Source organism: Balaenoptera ricei, chromosome 5 (genome assembly GCF_028023285.1).
Source record: "Balaenoptera ricei isolate mBalRic1 chromosome 5, mBalRic1.hap2, whole genome shotgun sequence".
NCBI lineage: Eukaryota > Metazoa > Chordata > Mammalia > Artiodactyla > Balaenopteridae > Balaenoptera > Balaenoptera ricei.
The window spans coordinates 77,643,838-77,669,547 of NC_082643.1; the positions used below are offsets into that span (position 1 = coordinate 77,643,838).

General features: G+C 37.9%; 1 protein-coding gene across 3 annotated transcripts in view; it reads left to right on the forward strand.

The window, feature by feature from the left end:
- The window catches only part of RBM47 (RNA binding motif protein 47), a 164,375-nt gene that overhangs the window by 117,744 nt on the left and 20,921 nt on the right, over positions 1-25,710 (forward strand). For all 3 annotated transcript variants that reach the window (XM_059923158.1, XM_059923159.1, XM_059923160.1), the window contains exon 3: positions 11,134-11,257. The gene's annotated coding sequence lies outside the window, so the exon portion shown is untranslated. The remainder of the gene's footprint in view (positions 1-11,133; positions 11,258-25,710) is intronic.

Here is a 25,710-nt window from a genome sequence, read left to right on the forward strand (position 1 = left end):
ATTTTACTCTTTAAAGCAATTGTACCAGTTGAGAAGATACCATTTAAAATTTTTAAATGAAAGCCCTCAGATCCTTTTCTGATGTCCAGATAAGATAAACTCATCAGCCCAGATACGGCAATGTCCATTATTTAATTCTTCCTGTTGATATCGTTAATGGGATATTTAACAAATTAACCGAAAGAGAATACATAAAAGTAGAAAAAGACTTTTCGGTATAAAATAGTGGTGGAAGAGGGCAGGTAAAGGGATGTTAACAACGCATGCAGCTGAGGCCAAGGCATGTATATGTTGCGTGTATGTGGAAACCAAAAGCTGTCTTGGAGGCGTTAATCCTTTTATAATATTGCCATTCTTCTGGTGGGTTCTGTGTTTATCACATACATTCTTTAGGAGGACGCTCGTATGTATACCTGCATGCCTTCAGCTCTTTGAACTCACTTTTCCAATGTTGGTTAGTTAGTGTCATGACCAACTATTGTTGCTGACACCACCCACCAACACAGATATATGGCATCAGTGCCAGTAATCGACACTTTTTCAGATGAAGACTGGTACCTCAGTGTGTGTGTGTGTGTGTACACAGTTTCTTCCTCTTATACTTTAGTCATGCATTAATACAATGCCCAATTTCAGCAAAGGTTTTGAAATTCTAAATACATAGTGTAAAATTTACTTCTGGAAAACTATATACTGCTATTAAATAAAGAGCAAACACACTTTCACTTGATCTTTACATCAGCTATATCTTTAAGCCTTTAGGTAAGTGAAAATAAAAAAGAATGTTCTCCTAGTAGGATGTAAAAGGGACTTTAATGGATATTACCTATATTTAAAATAGCCCACATAACAATTTCCTGGCTTATTACCAGGTCTTCACTCATGCTCCAGTTTCTCTTCTCCCAGGCCTGTCTGAATCTTGTTTCTTATTCCTTTTTCCAGATCTACCTTAGAGCTCATCTTGTCTCAAGCTTCTATTTTGCACCTGTATTTTTTTTTCTTTTTTTCTTTTCTCTACTGTCTCAAATCTCAGATTTACCTGCTGTCAGTCCACTCTAAAAACAAAGTTGCCTTGTTAAAACAAAGGATGCTCTTCCAGGGATGACCAAGGCACGCCAGAGCCATCAGAAGTTAAGGCAGCAAATGTAACATGTGTCTACTCTGATGCCACTGACACACAGTTTTTATACTGATACATCTCCCTGCATCGAGGGCTATGTAATAGGAGTCAGTGTCACTACCAGTAGAAGGGATGACTTTTACTTTTTTCATGTACTTGTCTATATTGTGTACATTTATAATAACTTGTGTGCATTGTTTTTGCCAAGACCGTAGATATCTGTGTGCCATATATGTATTTTTTAAATTAACTCTGTTCAAAGCAAAAGTAGGGAGAAGTTGCTCATTTTTTGTTTAGGGCAGGCGGTAGTTGTAATTATTGCTTTTAGATATTCAGTGAAAAGCTGCGCTGTCCTTACCACCTTACTCTTAAAATTTATCATCCTGAGTTGGTTTGTTTCCTATGTTTTTGCATTCTTGGTAATGTTTGGTATAAGGATTCACACATACACACACACACTCTCTCTCTCTCTCTCTCTTTCTCTGTCACATGTGCTCACCCACTTGACTGACACCCATTCATACACCAAACCTCCAAACGAAAAATATTCTTCCTAATGCTTAAAGCATGTCACACATCCAGAATTTATAAAAATTCTTATATAATATACTCAATTACTCTTATATACAAGGCAGATTTTCTGGGTTCCTTTTGTAGTCAAAAGGAATTTAGTCTGAAGTCAGTAGTTTTTTGGAAACGCTGCCTTAGTATCGTTGAAAAATTGCTTCCATTTTCCTTTCATCAGAACCTAGCAATTTAGTTTTATACGATATTTAACATGATTATAATCTTAGACTTGTTCTGGATTTTGACCCTTTACTAAGTAACCTGCTGATAATTTTCTTGTCACTACTGATAGCTTTAGATTATTTCATTTGGGAGTAATAAAACTGTTTCTCTTAAAAAATATAGGTAGATAAACAGATTTAAAACTTTGTCACTCTGGCCTTTTTACTTCCCATCCTGGCTACTTCAAATTGCTAAAGTTCACGGGATTTAATAAGGTTCGCAATTACAGAATAACAGCTAAGGGAAAACTTGAGGTCACAAGTTTGAAATGTTTGTTTTAGGAAGAGTTTCAGATCTGTTCCTCTCTTTGTATGCTGTGGAGCTCATGTTAATCCTGGTTCAGGTGGTCCCAGATGTCACAGGTTAGCTTTCAGGAACCCTCCTCCAGTCCATCTTCTGGCCCCTTCTCCCCTTACCTCCCAGCTGTCTGAACTGACAGACTCAACCCCCAGAGTGGGTTCCATCTCTTCACTGCTTGAAGAGGAGTGTATTTACTCTGCTTAAGTGCTTCAGGTCCTCTTGATCCATTGTTATGTACGGACTGTTTTTATTATCCATGAATCATGTTTTACCGCTCCTTTTTCTTTCTCTGTCCCTTCTATTTTTCTCTGCCTCTTACCAATAAATCCATTTCCAGTTCCAAATGGATAAAGTAAAATAAATGAGGGTTTAGTTCTTGTGTAATTTTTGCCTCTATCTTTTTTCTGCCAGGCTTATCATAAACCCAATTATTGGTAGTGATTAGTAGAAAAGATGAAGGGCACTCACTCCAAGTTACCTACCCCAGATACAATGAAAAGAAAAAAAACAATATTTGCTAAACATAGAACATTTCTAAGAAATCATAGTAGTATTTTTTGAGTACTTTCTATATGCCAGGACATTTTCTAAGCACTTTATATGTGTGTTCATACATTAAGTGTTTAGAACTCAACAACTCAAGTGAAGTAAGAATTACTGTTTTCTTTGTCTGCAGCAAGCAGAACAATGTAATGGACGTCCATCTTGTTTCTAGGAAGGTGCATTTAAAAAATCATTTGTTTCCTTTTAGTCAGTAGTGGTGTATGAATAAAATATTTCAGTTAAATTTCCTTCTCTATGAAATGTCAGAGCTTTTGTCTTCTTGGGTCTTCCCCAGATCCATTTGTTACAGTAGGTTTGCTATTAAATTTTCAGGCGGCTTTTGAGCGTTTTGTATCTGGCAATTTTAACACCTCCCTTCTTTCGGTACCACCCACCCAAGTTCATTTCAGGTGCCCTTAGCAAATGACTCCCAAGGCATTTAAGTGGCCAAAGCTCATTGACCAATGAGGAGAGGTGTGCCATGTATAACAGAGTTACACAGTTCCTGGATCAGGAACGAAGTTTGCTTAAGGAAAGCTTTTGTTACCATTAGCCTGTTGCATCCAGATTTCAACCCTGGAAAGGTAGGGGACACCTTATTTGTTGTAATTGGAAGAGAGGAGTTGGTTAAAGTAATTTAGATCATGTAGAATAAACAAATGATCTGTTTTGTTTTTAACCGAAGGCAAAAAAAAAAAAAAAGAAAAAAAAAGGAAGTTTGTGAGAATTTCAAATGCTGCACAGTTTGTCTTATCAGCAGCAAAACCGAAATTCCTAAGCTAAGAACATTTTTTTAAAAAATTAGTTTGTCTAGCATCTCTTCACTTTAACAAACTTGAAAAAACTAGGTGGAAAAAAAAAGTCATGTTTTCATAGATTGCTGCTATTTTAATTATGGGACAAAAAGCAGGAATTTATCAATAATGTCCACATTTATTTTCCAAAGTCATTTCAGAGTCAGTCGTTAAAGAAATTTTAAGTGACGTGGTAAGGAAAAATGAGAAATTAATGGAATTAGCTCTTGAGAGTTACTGCACAGAAGTTAGTGATAATGACTTTTCCTCTGAGTAAAGTGCTGGTATAAGAAGACTCTCTTGTATCAATCATTTTTTTCAAACCAATAGTAAAGTTTATAAAATGGAATTAGTTAAGTGTAGGTTTATATACTTTAAAGACTATATAAATTAGTTTCACTTTTATTAGAACGAATAGTTTAGTTATATTTTATGTGCTGTTTAGATTTGTTCTAATATTAACTCAAAGAAACCAGAGATAAAGAATCTTTATTGGCTTCTTTCTACCTGGAAATGGAGCGATTTGGATAGCATTTGAAGCTAATCCTGAAAAGAAAAACCCTCTTCATTATGAATAAAGTATGATGAATCAATGTTGTGACAAAATGTATACATTAAAAAAATATATTATTATACTTATTCATTAGCCTACATCTAATGTTTAGTATCAGAAGGTAAGTCTGAGTTCAAAGAAAAGTTTAAGTGGTTTCCCATGATTGCTTTTTCCCAGAAATGGCTTAATATGGGCTTTAAAAGCTGTAAATTTAAAAGCTGTAAATTTACAGCTGTAAAATTACAGCTGTAAAGCTGTAAATTTAAAAGCTGTAAATTTCTAACAGAAATTAGATAATACATTTGTTTAAAAATATGAGAGATGGTACCATCTGGTAAGAATTTTTTTAATTTTTATTTTATATTGGACTATAGTTGATTAACAACGTTGTGTTAGTTTCAGGTGTACAGCAAAATGATTCAGTTATACATGTATCTGTTCTTTTTCAAATTCTTTTCTCATTTAGGTTGGTGCAGAATATTGAGCAGAGTTAATTTTAGTGTTTAGTTGAGCCTCTATTTTTGTTTAACCTGTAAAGAGAATTTTTTTTAGTGCACATTATCACTAGGTATAAATGCCCAGTGATTTCAGTTATCTCAGATTCTCCCCTTTTCAAAACTTATTTTTATATGCTCCTTTAAAAGACTTGCATCCTGAAATTTTCTACTTACATTAGATTTGTTCGTAATGCCACTTTATGAGACGTTTACTCTCGAGATCTCCCTCGTAAGTCTCTTGCTGTGGGTGACTCTTTGGGGGAGGTGGATGTGGATCGAGCACCAGCCACGGAGTTAACTATTCACAGCAGCCATCTTCTCTGGTACAAGTAAATGCTGTTTCTCAATTCCAAGCTGAGGTTCAAAGGTTTAGACTAACTTCACAGATCAGAGGTCAGGCACGAATTGCTGCAATTTGTAGTTCAGTTCTGCCGATATGACAGAATTTCACAGCTATGATGATTGCTTTTTCCACTTCTGCACACAGGCCAGGCCGGGCAGTTAACAGCATGATTTGTACAAGTCAGCCCTTGGCACCCAAGTTTAATGAGTAACTAGCTGGTGCCTTAGGTTTCACTGGTACAAGGTGCACATTATAAAAAGGGTCAAATGTCAATGCACAAAGATGGAGGGGGTTGGGTAGTGATATATCAATAACCACTGCCTGTGAATCATACGTAAAGAATTAGTAATTGCGTTAATTTTAAAAATAATTTCTGTGATGTGAATGTTAGTGTGTTTGTTTTCTTTGCTACTAAAAGAGGTAGATTATTTTATTAAATGTTAGCAAGAAAGAACGATCCGATTAGAGATTACTGACAACCGTAGAAAGTGAAATTGCAGGCTCTGTTTACTCCTTTCATGGGGTCTCTGATTTCTCAAAAACTTCCCCAAATGTGCCAGCTTTTCAAGAATCTAGGGAACAAATTGGGTAACGAGGTATTTCTGAGCTCATGATATTTATGAGTATCTAACATTCTCTACTTTTCATCCAAAAAGTTAAACTCCTATCTTTATTTCTAACCCAAGTTGAGAATATCTTTTACTGTTTAAAGTTGAATATTGAGACGCTTCAAAAAATTCTTAGATGTTGGGCCTTGAAAATCCGTGGGTTTGCCATTCACAGTTTTGACTTCTCATAAATGACTCTGAAGCTGCAATATAAATACATATAGAGTAATTTGTCACTTTTGTTATAACACAAATTTTAGTTTTCCACTCTTCCAGACTGGGATGTAGAAGCAATCGGATTCTTCCATAGAGCAGAATAATTAAGAGCACAGATTCTGGTCTCAGACCTCCTGGGTTTGAATCCCAGCTTCATCATTTACAGTTAAAGGACCTGAGCAAATGGCCAGCCTCCCTCTGTTTAGTTCCCTCATCTCCAGGATGAGTATAACCGTAGAATTTGCTTTGTGGGGTTGTAGTAATGATTAAATAAGACAGTGTACACGAAATGCTTAGCACGGTGCCTGGTGCATAATAAGTACTCTGTGAATATTAGCTCTTATTAATATTATTAAGTTACATGCTTTGTGAACAAGTCTCCCCTACCCTGTACATCATCCCAACTTGTTTAGACTTGGTCTTTCCTCTGTTCAATTCAGGAGGGACACAAGATAAGGCATAGTTGGGTAAGGCAATCTGGGAATGTTTTAGATGCATTCTTTTTGAATATCATGGGGAAGTGTATTTTTAAATTCCTTGGTTTCAAGTCTAGCACTCTTTTATATGCTAGTTTTCCCCCCTAATTGATTTGCTGTCACGTGGCAGAAGCTGTAAAAAAAGATAAATCCAAATCATCTGGTTTCCTTTGAGAGTTGTTTTCCTTCTGCCCTTTGGTGAGAAACATTTGAGTTAAAAAAGAAAAAATCCATAAATGATACCATACCAGTGGGCTAAATTCTATCCCCGATGATATGTATTATACTAACTGGAATTCATTCTTTCTTTCCAGAAATGCCAGAAATGAAAATCTTTAAAAAGTGATTTTTTGTGTTCTATTTCTTCATTTTATTCCTATGCAACACAGAAGTGGCATTTGAATAAAAACATGATACTACCAATGACAATACATAAATTATGTGCTTAGCATTAAAAAAGTAGTAACAATCCCTCACACTAATTAAACTCTGAAGCACCTACTCTGTGCTAGGATTGTGTGTGGGACACTGGGATTATAGTAATGAGTCAGATCTAGATTCTGCCCTGGGCAAGTTTACAGTTGCCTGGAGAAGACTGCTATTTTACCAACTACTGTAAGATTAAACCATATCAAGTTGCCAATATTCTACCATTTTTGTCCCCCCAAACAGCAATTTCATGAGGTTCAAGCCAGTGTTATGAGAAGTGCTGTGAGAGATTATATGATGTTTCAGGAATGTTTTGAGAGGCTCCAGGGATGACCTCTGAGGAGTGAAGTGTAAGGATGAGAAAAGCTGGCTAGGTAGGAGCATTGGTGAGGGTTTAAAGCACTGGGAACAGCAAGTGTTAAGGGGGAAGTGACACAAGATGAGGCTGGAGGAGGAGCCAAAGTTTTCCTTATACCCCTTACTAGGGATACTGATTTTATTCTAAGGGCAGTGGAAGGGAGTGTAGAGGTTTAAGCAGGAGGGTGACATAAAATTGTGTGTTTTTAAAAGGTCACTTTGCCTGTCTTGAGAGCCAGATTGATTGCAGCAGGCAAGAGTGGATGGGTCAAAGTCAGCTGGGATACTACTGCAGACATCCAGGCTGGAGTTGATGGTTGGCAGTTTACATGATGCTTTCAAATGTAGTGTCTCATTTTATCCTTGTAACGACTCTCACATGTGGTGTTAATAGCAGCTTCAGTATACCGGTGAGGATGCTGAGGCCAAAAAGCTAAGTGGCAACGGGTGGTCTCACACTGCTGGTGGCAGAGCAAGAACCAGAGCTCTGTTACTAGACTGTTGCCCTGGTAGTCTCCCAGTAGCTTCAGGCCCGTGTACTAGTGTCCCTGGGTGTGGGCAACTGGTTTATCTTTGGAAAGGATTTGTTTTTAAGAAACAGAATTCTCATTTGTTGGTGGAGGAGTCGGGGTGAGAAAGTTATTTTTCGCCTCGGTTTATGCGTGAGAGTTGAGAGAAGCAGAACGTGACATGGAACTTGATATTAGATTGGAACATCCTTTGGGAAACAATACATTTATTAATTTCACATACTTATTTACACCCTGCCTCATTGCAAAAGTGGATTTGAACAGCTTTCAAAAATACATATGGTAGACAAAATAAAGAAGAGAGGGTAGAAAAGACAGGGTAGGCAAATTAAGGTGATGCTACAGGTGTCATAAGTCCAACAAACGATTGCCCTCAGATCCCACTATTGGTTGAAGAAAGACCCATGAGTAACTCTTAAGATTCAAATGCCTGAAAAATTGAAAACAAACCAGTGTTCTGCTCAGAACAGCTTTTTCTTCTACTGGAATCTAAGAAAATTTCCCCAGTTGGTCTTCCTAAAGACTTCATGATATAATGGACAATATCCATAGCTTTTTCACAGAACGAGGAGTGGGTGAGGGGTTGGAATGAGTTAATTAACCCAGTTTATGTCTGGAAATATTTCTTTTCTCTAAGAACTTCCCCACAAATTTTACATGACCTTCAGTAAGACAGTTTCCTCCACAGTAAAATGGAGGATTTGTACTAGAGATCGACTTCTCAAACAGGGTACCCTGAGACACCCAATTTTGTGTCAGGAGGAGTGTGAAGCCACAGGAAGAAAGTAGCATGTGGGTTTCGCTCGAAGATATTTATGACAAAATAATATTAAAATATTTACGAAATGGGTTATGTTTGGAGCCATTCTGGAAAATCAGATTTTTCTGGAAACAAATAGTCCTAAGTGTTTTATTTGGGGGAAATTTTCTGTTACTTGAACAGCTGTGAAAGGCATTTCAATAATTCTTCTTCCCATCATTAAGATTTAGCACAAAACTATATAAAACCTATAATTTGATTTATATATTAATAATTTGCTTCCAATTCATAGAGTTTACATGTCCATTACCATGATATTATTTCTCAAAGGAAAAAATTTGCCATTATAGAGAGAAAACTTACAGTTCTGCACAAGTATGTGCCAGGAATGGTGCTTTACAAGTATCTTCTCTGTTCTCCATGCAGTCCTGCAAGGAATTAGCTCCACTTTATGGATGTGGAGACTGAGGCTCAGAAAAGTTCAATAAATTTGTCTGGATTCACTTAACTCGTAAATGAATAGTGCAGGAGTCTACATTTTATTCTGTTGCCTTGACAGGGTAGAATTAATTTCAGGACACGGCTTGTAATTTGCACATTTATTTTTATTTATCAGACACTGTGATGCTGATCATTAGGTATTATCCAGGATGTAGCATTTAGAAAATCGACCTCACAGACGAGGGTGAGGATTATATGCTTTGAGATGTACAGAGTTTAACAGCAATTACTCTATGATTTATTTGAGGGTGTGGCTTTTTTTTTTTTTTTTAGTAGATCATTGATAATAAGGATTAAAGCCAGCTCATGATTTAGTTTTTTTTTTCTTTAACATCTTTTTTGGAGTATGATTTAGTTTTTTGTTTTTTGGGTTTTTTATTTATTTAATTTATTTATTTTTGGCTTCGTTGGGTCTTCGTTGCTGCACGCAGGCTTTCTCTAGTTGTGTCACGTGGGGGCTATTCCTTGTTGTGGTGCGCGGGCTTCTCATTGCGGTGGCTTCTCTTGTTGCGGAGCACGGGCTCTAGGTGTGCAGGCCTCAGTAGTTGTGGCATGTGGGCTCAGTAGTTGTGGCTTGCAGGCTCTAGAGCACAAGCTCAGTAGTTGTGGCACATGGGCTTAGTTGCTCCGCTCCGCGGCATGTGGGATCTTCCCAGACCAGGGCTCGAACCCGTGTCCCCTGCATTGGCAGGCGGGTTCTTAACCACTGCACCACCAGGGAAGCCCTGATTTCGTTTTATTGCTTGTGTTCCCATAAAGTTATGAATCCCATTGAATGCCTTGCCAGTCATTGCAATATAGAGATAGTTATGGCAGAATAATTTTGGAGCTGTAACTGACTTTAGAAGCCATTTACTTATTTGTTTATTTATTTACTTATTTTGGCTGCGCCGGGTTTTAGTTGTAGCACACGGGATCTTCGTTGCAGCATGCGGGCTTCTTAGTTGCGGCATGCAGACTCTTAGTTTCGGCATGCATGTGGGATCTAGTTCCCCGACCAGGGATCGAACCAAGGCCCCCTGCATTGGCAGCACGGAGTCTTACCCACTGGACCACCAGGGAAGTCCCTAGAGGCCATTTAATTGGCAGGTTCCAAATTGTGCTCTGTGGTCCTAAAGATCCTATGGTGTTCCCACACAGCCCCCGTGGATGATGGAGCAGAATGGGTGGAGATGCTTCCCCATATCATCCCCAACCACCAGTTTAGCCAGCTCCTGTTTTATCAGTTTGTTTCTGCATCGAGGTAAATTTTTGGTGGAAGAAAGGACACTACACCTAAAAAAACGAAGCAAAACAAAACAAATATTAAAAAACCAGTTTGAAAACTACTGGCAATCCAACTCTTTTATTTCTTCAGGGAAGCAAACTTTGGCTCAGCCAGGTGAAATAATTTGCCTGAGAACACAGAACAAGGCATGGCAGAGCTAGAGTTAAAATCCCAGTCTTCTAGGTGCTCCGAGTCTGGTGTTGCAGCCACTGTGCCATATGGAATCGTGGAAGTCATCTGGATAATTCAGATGGCTTAATGAGGGCTCTCCATAGTGAGGAGAGAATATTCCTGAAGTTTGGTAGATTATATTTCCAGATGTGAAATACAGGTACAAGGTTTGTGCTTAGGATATATTTTAACGTCTCACCCAAAATACCCTTATCTTGAACTTAAGTTTCTTAATTTGAATGTTTTGTATATCATGACTTTTAAGATGATCCTAGGATCCCAAATCCTACTTTTTATAGTACTGCATGCAGAGAACATCCTCAGAAGAGTCTTAACTATTCATTTTAGGGCAGAATAACAAGTTGCTTTTATTACCACTTCTAATCAGTTGGTAGTGGTTGGCTGGAGCGCTTGTTTCAGTGGTTTTTGAGACCCTCTTTGGATTCAGCAGGCAAGAGTGTGATGATTCACAGTGACGTGTGTCGTAAGCCCCCAAATGGGGGAGGGGGGGCCATGAGCTAGATAGGATCATCTCTGTAAAGAGCGCCACCTCTCCTTTTTGTGAATCTAAGCTACACGTGTATTCATTCCTAAACATTGTGTTGTGCATTTTGGAGTCGGTGGCGGGGGGTTGCGGATAAATAAGACAGGGGGGAAAATAAAACAAATGGAAGAAATTGGTCATTTTCTTATTACTGTTCCCTGTCTTTTCAAGGACAGGAGGAGGAATAAAGGGTTGCATTTCTTGGTTTGTAGAGACTATGGTCATTAGTAATAGTAGTTCATTTTTTGAAGAAAATGGCCCCAAATTCGTAATGCACATATGAAAATTATATTCAAATAGAAAACATTCCTAGCAATTTTGTTTTTACCTCTTAGGATTTGCCTCAAAGGGCACTCCACAAATTGGACTGAGAAATCCCAAGGAAGCTGCCTGAATCTCATTGTATATTCTTACTCAACATCGTGTAAAGGACCAGACAAATCAAATTGGTGGGTTTTGGTAAGTACATCCGCTGGTGTCCTTTTCTTCTTCACTTAAGGAAAACATTAAATTTTCATTCTTATGAACCAAGATGTCTGCTGTATAGACAATGCGTACCTGGTGTATGTTTATGTCTCAATGTTAGTAGTATATACAACTTGATAAGTCATTTGGTAAGTCATTTTGAACTGACAATATAAAATCCTTATTTCTTTGTTGTTTACATCTTTGTGGCCCAAGAGGAAAAACTACCGCTGATATGTGAGCATCTTAGGAATTAAGGAAAAATGTGTATTGCTTATAAATCTGTCTCCCTCACCAAAAAAAAAAAAAAAAAAAAAAGATCAAGGGTATTTCAATCAGAGTTGTCTTTTGAAATTTTGGATGCAAGGAAGGGTCCTGACTGTACAAGCTACAGAAGATACTGGTATGTTCTCGAACAATCCTTGTGCCTTCTCTAATTTCTGTTTCCTCACCTGTCATATAAGGTAAAAATAACTACTGTTACGTTAGACTCTCCAAATCATGGCAATCCAGTGAATTATAACATATGTAAATATACTGTGAAAACTATATAATTCTCCACAGACAGAAGGTATTATTATTCTGTGGGTGATAATCCTATGTATGCTATGGCAGGGACGGGGGCATAGAAGAAAGAGGCTGCTCGTATCAGCTTCACCCAGAACCTTGGACGGGCAGCCCTCCCGGCCGCAGACACGGCCCTCACTTAGCTTTGAAAGGTAGAGGCAGTAGATCCCTGTGTGTTAGGGAGGGGCTACTGGTGACACTGATTGCCCAACGACTCCCCATGCCCCCGCGAAGTCCCTTTTCATATCCTCTAGGCTGGGTTCTGGATTCAGGGACTCAGAGAGCTAAAATTGTTTTAATTATATATATTTTTTCTTCTTCTGAAAGCATATTAATGAAAGGAAACTTGGAAATTAAAGAATAACATAAAATTACTTATAATCCCACAATCGAAAGGTAACCGCAGTTAACATTATAGTATATTTAGTCCTTTTTAAGTTTTTAAAAATATTTCATATATATTCTAAAATATTTTTTAACAAGGTTAACAGAGTTGAGAACATGAAATAAGTATTCTAGCCTACAACTATGCTGTATTTTTATAGCCATTTCCATACTGTTGAACATTATGTTTGTTACATCACATATAAATACATACTATTATGTTCATTACATTATGCTATAAATACCACAGTAGTGAACATACCTGACTATAAATTTTATTCATGTCTCCAATTATTTTCTTGGGGTAAATTTCTATAAATGGAATTAATGAGAAGGAACTGCTTTTAATGACTACTGTAAAGCTCTTGATGTTGTCAAACTATCCTCCAGAAATGTACCAAATTATATTTGCCTTCCCATCCCCACCTATTATATATGACAATGTTCATACCACTACACACATGTACAGATTGAATTCTGTCACGTTGAGAAGATTTAAAATTATAAATATTTCTACAGAAGCTCAGGAAGTATAAGCCTGTTCCCTCCCCCTGGCCCAGCCCAGCCTTAACCAACACCAGGTCTCTGAAGTAGAAGACAGGATCATCCAATCGACACTGCATCCACCTTGATCTCTCAGACCTGTTCATGGGGGAAAGCACCTATGAGGCTTGCATTCATTCACTTGGCATTTATTACGACTGCTTGTGTTCATTTCTGTACTATATGCTTCCAGGGAACAAAAGAGCTTTTCTTTGTCTACGAGAAGCTTAATTCAGTTGGTGAGTCCAGACAAACAACAAACAAAAATACATAACCTTGGATAGGTCACTTAACTTCTCAAGACCTGTTTCTTCTTCTTTAAAGTGAGAGGTTCAATTTATCTATATCTAAAGGGTGTCTGAGGTGGTTTTTAGTAGAAATATGTGAGTACACAAGGTAGTGAAAACAGCAATAAAGATATCTAAACTTTGAACAACATGATGTGTTGTATAATTTCCATTATCCAACAGTGAAAGCACACCAGTTCTTTAGGAGAAAAAAAGTTTCCCTGCGTTAAATACTAGGAAAAAATTTCAAGTTAATCATATTTTTAAATGTAAAAGTAAAGTAATAGGAAAATCCTTCAAGATGGCCTCTAAGGTTTCTTTTAGCTCTAACATCTATAATTCATAAGTAATAGACAAAATAGCAAAGGCCGAGGACCCCCAAAGCAAAGGAATGGTCAGTGGGCTTCACAGAAATTTGTAGAGTCGTGACTAGAATTTTAAAGTGATAGTTTCTACAGATGAGTTCTATCTAATCATCATCCTCACCACCCATACACTGAAAGTCTGTCCTAGTACTGGTACTGTTCATGAATTTTAATCAGATTTTCAAACTTTGGAACACACCAAACAGGTTTAAGGAGTAAATAAGCTTATGAATATTTAGCTATCCTTCGCCATTACCACTTACATCTACCAGAAATGTTAAAATTGTCTGACTCAACTACTGAGATACACTGAGCAATGTCAGGGAGACTGGGCCAAACTTTGGCAAGAAAGTTTGCCACTGGCCATTGCTCTCTCTTTGAAGTAGACTGTCCCTTGCAGTTTAACGCACAGTAGATACTTCATAAATATTTGCTGGATTCCTTTCTACTCAGATTTTGTGCCACTTTGTAATACCGGTTTGTTTTGTACTTAGAAAAAAAAGTTACATATATGTTGGAACAACTTCCAAAATCTAAAAGCATGAAGGAATTGTAATAATACCTCAGACAAGCTCTAATCTTAATCTTGGAACAAGGACACTTTCTGACTAGATTTCACACACTTGAAAAGTCTCGGTTGAAAAGCCAATATATTGATCATTTGCCTCTCTTTGCAATTTGAATCGTAAACATAAAGAAAAAAGCTGCATAACCTAGAACATCATTTGTCTAATCATTTTCCCATTTTCTCTTAAAAATCTGCATTCCTTTCTCCCTTTTATTCCATATATTAACTCTGCTGGTTTTCCATGACTTTTTTTGTGTGTGTGTGGTAAAATATGCATAACATAAAATTTACCATTTTTAGGTGTACAGTTCAGAGACATTAAATACATTCCCATTGTTGTGCAAATATCACCACCATCCATCTCTAGAACTTTCTCACCTTCCTGTACTGAATCTTTGTACCCATTAAACAATAACTCTCCATTCCTCCCTCCCCCCAGCTCCTGGCAACCACCATTCTATTTTCTGTCTCTATAAATTTGACTATTCCAGGTATCTCATATAAGAGGAATTTTACAATATTTGTCCATTTGGGTCTGGCATGTTTCACTTAGCATAATGTTTTCATGGTTCATCCATGTTGTAGCATGTGCCAGAATTTCCTGCCTTTATAAGGCTGAATAATTTTCTATTTTGTATATATACTACATTTTGTTTATCCATTCATGCACTGATGAACATATGGGTTATTTCCACCTTTGGGCTATGTGAATAATACTGCTATGATCATGGGTGGTACTCATATCTGTTTGAAACCCTGTTTTCAACTCTTTTGGGTATAAATGCAGTAGTGGAACAGGTGGATCATGTGATAATTCTTTGTTTAACTTTTGGAGGATCTACCATACTGTTTTCCACAGCAGCCGCACCATTTTGTATTCCCACCAACAATGCACAAGGGTTCCAATTTCTCCACATTCCTGCCAACACTTATTTCTGTTTTGTTTTAAATCATAGACACCCCAACAGGTATGAAGTGGTATATTATTGTGGTTTTGATTTGCATCTTCCTAATGATTAGTGATGTTGAGCATCTTAGGCTTATTAGCTATTTGTGTATCATCTTTGGAGAATTGCCTATTTAGCCCTATGCCTATTTTTAAATTGGTTGGTTTGCTTTTTTATTGTTGAATTGTAGGAGTTCTTTGTATACTCTGGATGTTAATTCCTTAATATTTGGAGAAATTATTTTCTCCTGTTCCATGGGTTGCCTTTTCATTCTGCTTGCAGTGTTCTTTGATTCACAAAAGTTTTCATTTTGATGTAGCCCAATTTATCTATTTTTTTCTTTTGTTGCCTGTGCTTTTGGTGTCACAGAAATCATTGCCAAATCCAATGTCATGAAGTTTTTCCTCTATATTTTCTTCTAAGAGTTTTATAGTTTTAGCTCTTGCATTTAGGTCTTTGATCCACTGTGAGTCAATTTTTGTATATGGTGTATGGTAAGGGCCAGGCTTCCTTCTAAAGAGGTACTTTTCAAACCCATCACGTCTCAGTGAAGATGTGTGTCAATTAAGCAACTGGCACACATATTCACATGTATGCTCATCCTCACTCAGTTTTCTTTCTCGTTTAGGCTTCGGTGGTTTCCCAACAGACAGATGAGAGAAAGCTGAAGCAATTGGGGAGCTAACAGCCCAGCAGGCTCAGCTCTTATAACTAGGATATAGCAGTGAGAGCCATGATCCTGGCATTTTGAGGCAAACATGCTTGATGAAATCCCCAATAAAAGAACAGCAGAGGGGCAGTGAACATTGTGGTACATACCTCTTTTTGAATTATGGTTTTCTCAGGGTATATGCCCAGTAGTGGGATTGCTGGGTCATATGGTAGTTCTATTTTTAGTTTTTTAAGGAACCTCCATACTGTTCTCCATAGTGGCTGTATCAATTTACATTCCCACCAACAGTGCAAGAGGGTTCCCTTTTCTCCACACCCTCTCCAGCATTTATTGTTTGTAGATTTTTTTGATGATGGCCGTTCTGACTGGTGTGAGGGGTGGGATAGGTAGGGTGGGAGGGAGACGCAAGAGGGAGGAGATATGGGGATATATGTATATGTATAGCTGATCCACTTTGTTATAAAGCAGAAACTAACACACCATTGTCAAGCAATTATACTCCAATAAAGATGTTAAAAAAAAAAAAAAAGAACAGCAGAGGTAGATAGCATTTTAGGCTGAGAAGAAAAAAGGGAGTGTGTGTTTATGTGTTGTGTTCGTGTATGTGTGTGTGTGCGTGTGTGTTATATGTACATATATGTGGCAGCAGAGGGAAAGAGAGAGGTCACTCCATTCACTGTGACTGTGAATTGTGGGCTACAGCAAATTTTTATTTATTTATGTTCGTACAAAAATAAATTTCTGTTGGTGCTGCTTTAGAGAAACCAAACTATATTAGCCACAGTTATGTGGGCAAACTGTATTTCCAAAACAGTTATCCTAGTTCTGTTTTACAGTGGACAGAACCTAAATGTGCTTACAGTGTAAAATGTGAAGGTCTGCTTAGCCTTCACTTGCAGAATCTTGAGAAGTAAGAAGAAACTACCAGGCCGTGTAAGCTGCCTCACCCAGTATCACCAGGACCAAAGGTCTGTCCTGCACTCGCTGCTCTGACAAGCTTGGAGATAACATCGCCCCACTAACATAACTCATAGTTGCAGGATTCTGCACATGAATTAGATTCTCAACATTAGAACCCAGTATTGGCAGCTGGGCATCCAAATCTCAAATAAATTAGTGTTTATCTACTATGACTCTGACTTCAGGACCTATGCGAAACACACTGTGACCCAGTCTGTCCCCTTTTGTTTTTCATGGGGACTGGTTTACAGACATAAACTGTTTGCTGCTCTAGGTCCTCATCTTCTCTTTGCCATAAAAGGCGACTTAGAGAAAAAGGAAATAACTAAGCCTATTAAATTTTCTGATGTCAGGTGGGATAAGCTAAGCCACACTTTCTAAAAACAGTTTGCAAGACTGGTGTACTATATTTCCCTCGAAGCATTAAAATCATTTCACACTTTATTAACTCAAAGAATATCCAGTATTTCCCTGTGAGACTGGGAATAAATGACTAGCTTAAATCAGGGGCGTTTTTGTTGGTATGCTAGTTTTTCAATTGAAATACTAACTCCAAGTGCACACAAGTAAAGTACAGACTGCGTGAGACGTGAACAGCAATTACATCTCCAGCAGTAGTCCCAGGAGTTTATTATACCTGAAAAATCATAAGCTTCCTGACACTTGACCATTTTATTCTAAATGCCCTAGGTTCAGGAAAACTCTGGAGATATATTTTCTGTTCATTTCCATTCTTAAATTTCAGTCTACATTTCATGAGTTTCTTTAACTAATATAGTTCTGCTTTCTGTATAACTTTTATACTCTATGCAACTTTTATGTAAATTTCCAGTTAACTTTAACTGCCTAGTTAAATTATAGAGACTGGGAAAACTGGTTCTCCTTCCCCTCCACCTTCTCTTCTTCTCCTTCTTTTAATAAATATCTTTCCTCAGAATAGAGCAACTTCCCTATGCCCGCCCCACCACCAAAAAAAAAAAAAAAAAAAGCTCTGCAAATTCTACCTTGAAAAAATTAGCAATTTAGTATTTAAATAATTTGTAATTGAGGAAACTCTCTTCCTTTCCCTAGTTTAAAACCATATATTACTACATTTTGTTCAAGTGGTGAATACCCAGTAAAAAGTGGGGTGTGTGTGTGTGTGTTATTTAAACAAGGATTAAAGCAAACAGCTACTAATCAGACAGTAGCATCACTCTATTCCTATATGTTACTCTGGGCTACTTACTAACCAGGTATTTACATTTGAAAACCAGGGGTATTAAATGAGAATTTTTTTTTAATTGTATTTAGTCTTTATTAATTTTTTATTTTTGGCTGTGTTGGGTCTTCGTTTCTGTGCGAGGGCTTTCTCCAGTTGCGGCGAGCGGGGGCCACTCTTAGACATCGCGGTGTGCAGGCCTCTCACTGTCGTGGCCTCTCTTGTTGCGGAGCACAGCCTCCAGACGCGCAGTCTCAGTAGTTGTGGCTCACGGGCCCAGTTGCTTCGCAGCATGTGGGATCTTCCCAGACCAGGGCTCGAACCCGTGTCCCCTGCATTGGCAGGCAGATTCTCAACCACTGCGCCACCAGGGAAGCCCAAAATGAGAATTTAAGATGAGAAAGAGAAAAAAATAATTAAGAAAAAGAAATTATGAAGAAATATGAATAAGGAGGAAAGACAGCAATAGTGATTTTTTTTCTCCCCTAAAACCAGAGGTCCCAGTGCTGCTTCCCCACCTTTTCCCCGCTGAACAAGAGGTTGCTTGCCTGTGTGGCAAGACAGATAGGTAAGTGACACTACTGGATCAAGAAACTTGGAGATTTCCTACATAGACAATTGTGAACTTCTATATTCTGTTCAGTATCAGATAAGTTTGTGATTTCTCTTCCACGTCATCAAGACCCACTACTGCGTGGTAGAGAACTGCTCAGGAGCAGAGAAATACCAGGGAGAAAAGGACCCTATCCCAATGTGTGAGCTGAAGCACTGTGTAACACCCAGCCTTTCAAAACACCTGCGCATAAGAGAGCATATGGAAACTGCCTTCATGGTCAGGCACTGTCTTTGTGCCTGTTTCCTTGTGGCGGCCTAAAATCTCTACCAAATCCCTGAGACAATATAGTAGAAGCTAAGCATATTGGCTCAGGCAAAAAAAGAAGTCATGGAAGTCCTCCAGCTGCCTGACCAGTGCCTGCTTTACCAAGAAGTTTCTAGGGAGCCTTCGATACAGTCCATCAATCAATGGTTGGCGGGGCTTTTCCCCTTGACACTGCTGATGCCTGAGCTGTGCATTAGAAATGCCAGCTCCTGTACCGAAGCTGACCTATCCATTCTTTAATGTGCTCCTCCTGATCATGTCGACAGACGCTGGACAATACTTGGCATGGCTATTTGTGCACAGTTCTAAATGCAGGTAAACCACAGAAGTTAAATAAATAGATAAGTATAAATAGAAAAAAATATCCAAAGCAATTTACTGGTAGTTATACATAATATTAAAATTCTTTTTGTAGCTTTATCCTACCATGTTTCTTATAAAAGACAGTGCTCATTCACTGGTTCTTTCATTCATTTTATCCTTTATTGAAATATTGTTTCATTCAGTGCTAGGCACTGGGGATACCAAAATAAAGGTCCCTGCCTTTGAAAAGCTTCAATTATACCTAATGAGATAAACCATATTCTTTTAATTTTTCTAATACATTTCAAACAGTGTAGAAGAAAGTGGAAATAGCCTAAAATGTCTAAAATCACTTCATAATAGAAAGTGAATTTGACTTTTTCTGTTATAAAGGGACCTCTCTCCGATGGCCCCATTTCTAATAGAGTCCAAGTTTTTATAATAAGAATTAAGCTGCTGAGTATTAGGGTTTAACTTTAGCCATACTTTTGCTAGAAGGACCTGTTCTTTAAACTATCATTTTCGTTTCTCACTATATGCAAAATAATAATAATAATAAACCAAATATCACCAGGGGAAGACCAAAGGTAGAAAGCTAGTAAAGGGAGAATAATATTTAAACATTTAATGAATAAAAAAATATAATTTGGGGGTTAGTTTAAAGTTGCATTTTAATGCATATCGTCTTTGCCTCCCACTATAAAGTTTACTTTCTTTTATATTTTTTCTCACAAAGAGCCTATTATAGTCGTATTGTTGTGGTATTTGAAAATATTTTTAACTTCAAAAATACCCCGCATTCAACTTAAACATTTGTAGAAGAAAGTAACCCATGGCTTATTCAGTATTGAGAGTATTTCTGGCCAAATGCTATTTCACTGCAACTATTGCCTTGGGATACTTGGCAATGAAATACAAGGACATCAACATTAAACAGAATCTGGTTTTTTTCTGTGGTAGCAGATATTTTTTCATAGTCAGAACTGAAATGACTAATGTTAGCCAAACAAAATCAGAAGGTCATACCTAAAACTGAAGCTAATGTTTGACTATGTCACTCCATTTCAGAGTCTTTGTTTCAGAACAGGCAATTTGTCATTTTTCTTACAAAGAGACCTATGATATTCTTATATACTACTATTTGACATACCACCAGAAGGTAATATAAGAACATATCCCATAGAGCATGTACTCATGTATAATATGGCATAGTAATAATAGACTATATTATTACTATAAAACTACCACTTGTAAATATAGTTTGAAATTGGAGGAAAGGAAGAGCATTTTATACATCATCATAAAGACTGTGTAAGCTTATGTTTGGGAAAGTTCATTTTCTAAATCTGTTTTGGCATAAATTCAAGAAACTAAGCAAATGAAAAATATTCTTTACACACAAATTTTAGAATTTTTAAAAAGCTATAGATATTTGGATCTCTACTATATTTGGACTGCCCAGATTTTGTCTTGAATATAAATGGACTCTATTGTCAAACAGAAGTGAAACTAGAGACTATCATCCCAAAGATAAGGTTCCTTTATTAAATTATAATTCCAATTTTATCACTGTGTAATTGTGATCTTGAGCTTAAGCACATGATTATCCAGTTTCTCCATCAAGAAAATGGGACTGATACTTCGGCATAGTTTGTAGGTATATATCAGTATAGGGAAGGTATATACAGGAAAGATATATATAGAGAGAGCGCAATTTTTTAATAACTTGAATCATATTCTAGATGACATAGGGGACTTCCTATCTAAAGGAACTCTATTATAAATCCCTTTGCAAATTAAAGAATATTTTTATAATAAAAATAACCATTCATCAAACTACCAGTTCATATATTCCAATGCTGGCACATAAAGTTTTTCTGTGAATATTATTCCCGGGTAACTTTCTTAAACTTGCAGTGATAATTTGAATATATCAGAGTTAATAAACAATATTTACTACTACATTCAATGGGTAGACACAAAGCATTAGTGTAGGTATACTAAGTAGTAATAAAAAGAATATAATACACAATTGAACAAATATCAAAAAGAACATAGTATTTGCTTTTTGCATAATCATTAGCTTTAAAAATGCATCATTATAACATTTCACATTTACAATGTTTTAAAGCATTTTCCTATATAAATATAGAACATAATAGCTGTAGAAGTTCCCTTCCAGTTTGTCCACAAAAATCTGGGAGTAAATTCCCTCAGATTCTTTAGCTTTTAAAATTACACTGTCAAGCAGAAAATTTGTGATTCTAAGCTGTGGCTATATAGTTCTCTACCAAGAGAACATCCTTGAAAAACATCTGCTGTTTTGCCCAACTGAAATAATAATAATTTAAAAATTATATAGGATATGAAAATATAAAATATAGTAAATTTGAGCATTTAATATAGCCAAGTACTTTCCTAAGTGCTTTATATGCATTATCATTTAATCTTCACAACATTGTGAGGTATATTATTACCATTTTATAGATGGTGAAACTGAGGCTCACGAAGATTAAAGTGACTGGTGTGATGACACTTGTTTCTCAAGCAGTGGAGCCAGGGTATAAGCCACGCAGTCTGACTCCAGAGCCTGGGTTGGGTAAACCCATCCCACTGCCACATCGTAGTCCCATATTCTCACTTAAACATTTGGATTATGTGAATTCTAGTCCCTAAACATTTCCATTTAAGAATTTAATTCAATAGATTTTTTTTAAGTCTAAAAATTATAATTTGAACCTATTAACTACTTTATATAAAGGGCCAGAAATAGGCTATGGAACAGTTTGTAGAACTCTCTGAAGAGGAGTGGGGAGGGTGGGAGGTGCAGTGAGGCATTTGGTAGAAAGGAATGGTTTTCCAACAATTTTACTGTGGATCTGTGCTTGAGTTTCCCTTCAACTCTGTCAACCAATGTCCATCTCTCCTTGATATTGTTTTTATTCTGTTAACACTGGCTATCCCTAACTCTCCTATTACTGAGAAAATAGCAAAGGCAGAGTACCATGGTAGAAAGAGCTTGGGCTTTGTCATCAGCTAAATTTCAATTCTGAGTGGTCTTGGGTAAGTTATTTGATTGCTCTGAGCCTCAAGCTCCTGATCTTTAAAAAGGGGGCAATAATAGCCAACATTTATCAGACCCTTAGTATATACTTGGTTTTGTTCTAAGCACTTGGTATATTATGTAATTTATTCCTCACAGTGACGCCTTGAGATAGTGATTATTATTACCACCAGTTTCATTTTGCAGATGAGGATGGTGAGGAACGAAGACTTTAAGTAACTTAACCAATGTCATACAGCTCCACAGTTAAAAAACTAGGGCTCAAACCCAGGAAATCTGACCCTAGACCAGGTCTTTTGCTATAAAGGACCAGACAGTAAATATTTTAGGTTTTGTGGACCACACTAGTCTCTGCTGCAGCAATTCAACTCTGCCATTGTAGCATGAAAGCAGCCGTAAACAATATGTAAACAAATGGGCATGGCTACATTCCAACAAAACTTTATAAGAACAGCCACAGTGTTGAGTTTGGCCCTCTGGCTGTAGTTTGCTGATCCCCTGCTCTAGAGCCTGCATTTTAAACTTCATCTCATAGGGATGTCACAAAAAATCAAGTAACTTCCTTAAGGTGACTTATGCACATAATAATTGCTCAAAAATCGTAGCTATTGTTAATTCAAGAGTTTTTAAACCATACGTTATGGAAATTCTTTGATTATTTCTAGCCCATCTCCTTCCCTCCAGGGAGGATTGCATTTAAGGCATCTATTGTCTTTTATGCCACCCTCTTCGTAGCATATAAGTGAAATATACTCTCCAGCCACATTTCCAGAAATGCTAGACATGCCTTGGAACACAGTCTCCCTCTGAAATCATCTCACTATGCTAAATGATGGCAGTCAGCAGAGTGTTTGGCTTATAAAGATGCTCGATAAAATTGATTTTGATTTTCATGATTTTAATTAATTCATTCCACTGCAACATCATCAGGTATTATGTTTGCAGTAATGCGATATATGATAATGTAACTTTAAGTGTAGGAGGATACGGAGAGCTTCACCTTGCAGAATTTCCATCTGTCTCTAAATATAATTAAACCAGATGTGCAGATTTTCAGTCCTTGTCCACCTGTTATAGCTGGGTCACTCCTTGGGTTCTGTTTTGACCCATGGTTCATTGTTGCTCGTATACTTTACGAAGCCACTGTCATACCTTCGGGACTCAATAAAATGTTTATTGAAAGAACATATGTGTCCTCCTAGGGTTAAATAATCTTATGTGGCTGCCCATCTTTGCTCAGGATGTTTGCTCTGCTCTCTCTCCTCTCCCTCCTTCTTTGTCCACCCTTGCTAGACTAGGAACCCCAAGGACTGTGCAGTAGTCACCACTGTATCGCCAAGCACCTAGCATGGCCTGGCATACAGCAAGTGTTCAGTCAGTTCAATCAGCAAGTGTTTGATTGAATAAATGAGTGAATGAATGAACACATACGCAAATATTGTTTGATCATCTATTTCATCAGTTCATTGCCTTCTGCCTAAGGGGTACAGAGGTTGATTTTAGTATCAGTAAATTGACTGTGTTCCAGGAGCACATTTACAGTGATTGTTCATAGTGTGTCTTTAAAAAAAACAACTCTGAATCTTTTTTTTTTTTTTAATTTATTTATTTTTGGCTGTGTTGGGTCTTCGTTGCTGAGCGTGGGCTTTCTCTAGTTGTGGCGAGCGGGGGCTGCTCTTTGTTGCGGTGCGTGGGTTCCTCATTGCAGTGTCTTCTCTTATTGCGGAACACAGGCTCTAGGCACACGGGCTTCGGTAGTTGTGGCACGTGGGCTCAGTAGTTGTGGCTCGCGGGCTCTAGAGCGCAGGCTCAGTAGTTGTGGCACACAGGTTTAGTTGCTTCGCGGTATGTGGGATCCTCCCGGACCAGGGTTCGAACCCGTGTCCCCTGCATTGGCAGGCGGATTCTTAACCACTGCGCCACAACATGTGGGGCAGCCCACAACTCTGAATCTTAAGTGAAGCTTTCTATATAATTAGAAACCAGCAGTGACACCAGAGAAAGTTCTAAGTCTTGAAAACCAGATTGTCAGCAGTTTTCACATGTCCATGAAGTAGAGGGTCTGAATTTAATGAGGCATTTCTATAGCTTGGCAGATCCTTAGCCTGATTGCAAAAGTGGTATTTGTGTGACCCAGGCCTGTCAGCTTGCTGGATGACAAATCAGTTTGATAACAGAATCAGTGTGATAGAGCTTTATGGTGGTAGTTCTTTGCTTTGAAAAATCAAATTGATAGGTTTTCAACCAAATTAAATGAGTAGTTTGGTATCAATAAAACACTACCATGGACCTTTGAAAAATGTTGCACAGTTCTCAGTCTTGACAACCTTGACAGGAAGAGCCAGATCAAGACACCAAGCCCATGCTGGGTGTGGAGGTACTACTATTTAATTAGTACCTCGCATGTGTAAGTGTATAATCTATTTAAAACTCCAAGTTAGACTCGATCAGTAATTCTCAACAGGGAGCAATTCTGCCCCCTAGGAGACATTTTTGGTTGTCACACGTGGAGGTGGGGTGGGCACATAGAGGGTAGAGGGCAGAGATGCTATGAAACATCCTACAGTGCACAGGACAGCCCCCCAAAACAAAGAATTATCACACTCAAAATGGCAGTAGGGAATGAAGTTCAGAAACTTTGGATTAAATGATACCCAAGGTTCCTTTGCAGCTCAAATTCTGGGATTTTAGGATATTAGATTATGTACGTGAAAGAATTTTATAAGTTGCCAAACACTGTACTATAAATTCAAGCTACTATTATGATACAAGCCATCGCTGCTCTCCTCCTCTCCGGTATCTGTCTGGCAGTCATCCTTTCTGTTCTGAGCCAGATCCCTCAAAGGTGTAGGTCAAAAGAGCCAAGATAAGGGCTGAAACTAGAAGTCCCTCCTACTGCTTGTTCACAGTTTGGGAAAACGTTAATCCAGGAGACAGATGTGGCTGAATTTGCGGGTTTCATTGTTTTCAGCATTATCCCATTAACCTGTTGAGAAAAAGTATACGTGTGTAATGCTTATTTAAAGGGAACCGGATAGCCGATTCTTAGTGGGTATTTATGTGCTGCCAAAGCCCCATAGAAAATTCCCCCACGCCACCTCTCTGGAGTGGGTGGTTCTATCCCTCTCCTGGTACACAGCCAGCGTCCTTGGGAACCCACAGCCAAGTGCCTCATTTTCAGGGATGTGCTGATAGAAATGCCTGGGAAAAGTGAGCCTCTTGGCTTTCATCTGTTTATCAGCCATTCACTGAATGATGCGCCTTGCCGTAACAAAATCTGTACAAGCATCAATATAGTTTAAGCACCAATACAATTAACTCTTCTCAGATTAGCCAGGACCTGACAGAAGGAATGGCCCAGAATGTCATTATTCTAGTGCCTCTTTATCCTTCCAGAATTTTCCCTAAATAAGAGAGAGTCATGGAAGGATTTTTGTGTCTCCCAAGGATCACGCCTTCAAGTAGCACAAGGTTGCCGGCTGAGATAGAAAAAAAAAAAAAAAGGTAGACCGGGCTTCAGTCTTCAGCTTATTGTGTGGGACCCCAGGTAAATTCCAAGTGTTCTGCCTCCAGTTTGAGCAGGACTTCTTTTACACGTTCAGACTCTGGGGTAACAGAAATGTCCCCATGCCAGAGGTCTGCCTGGTGGTGGGCGTGTGCTCTCTGCTGTTTACTTGAATGGGTGGTGGTAACTTGACACAGGGC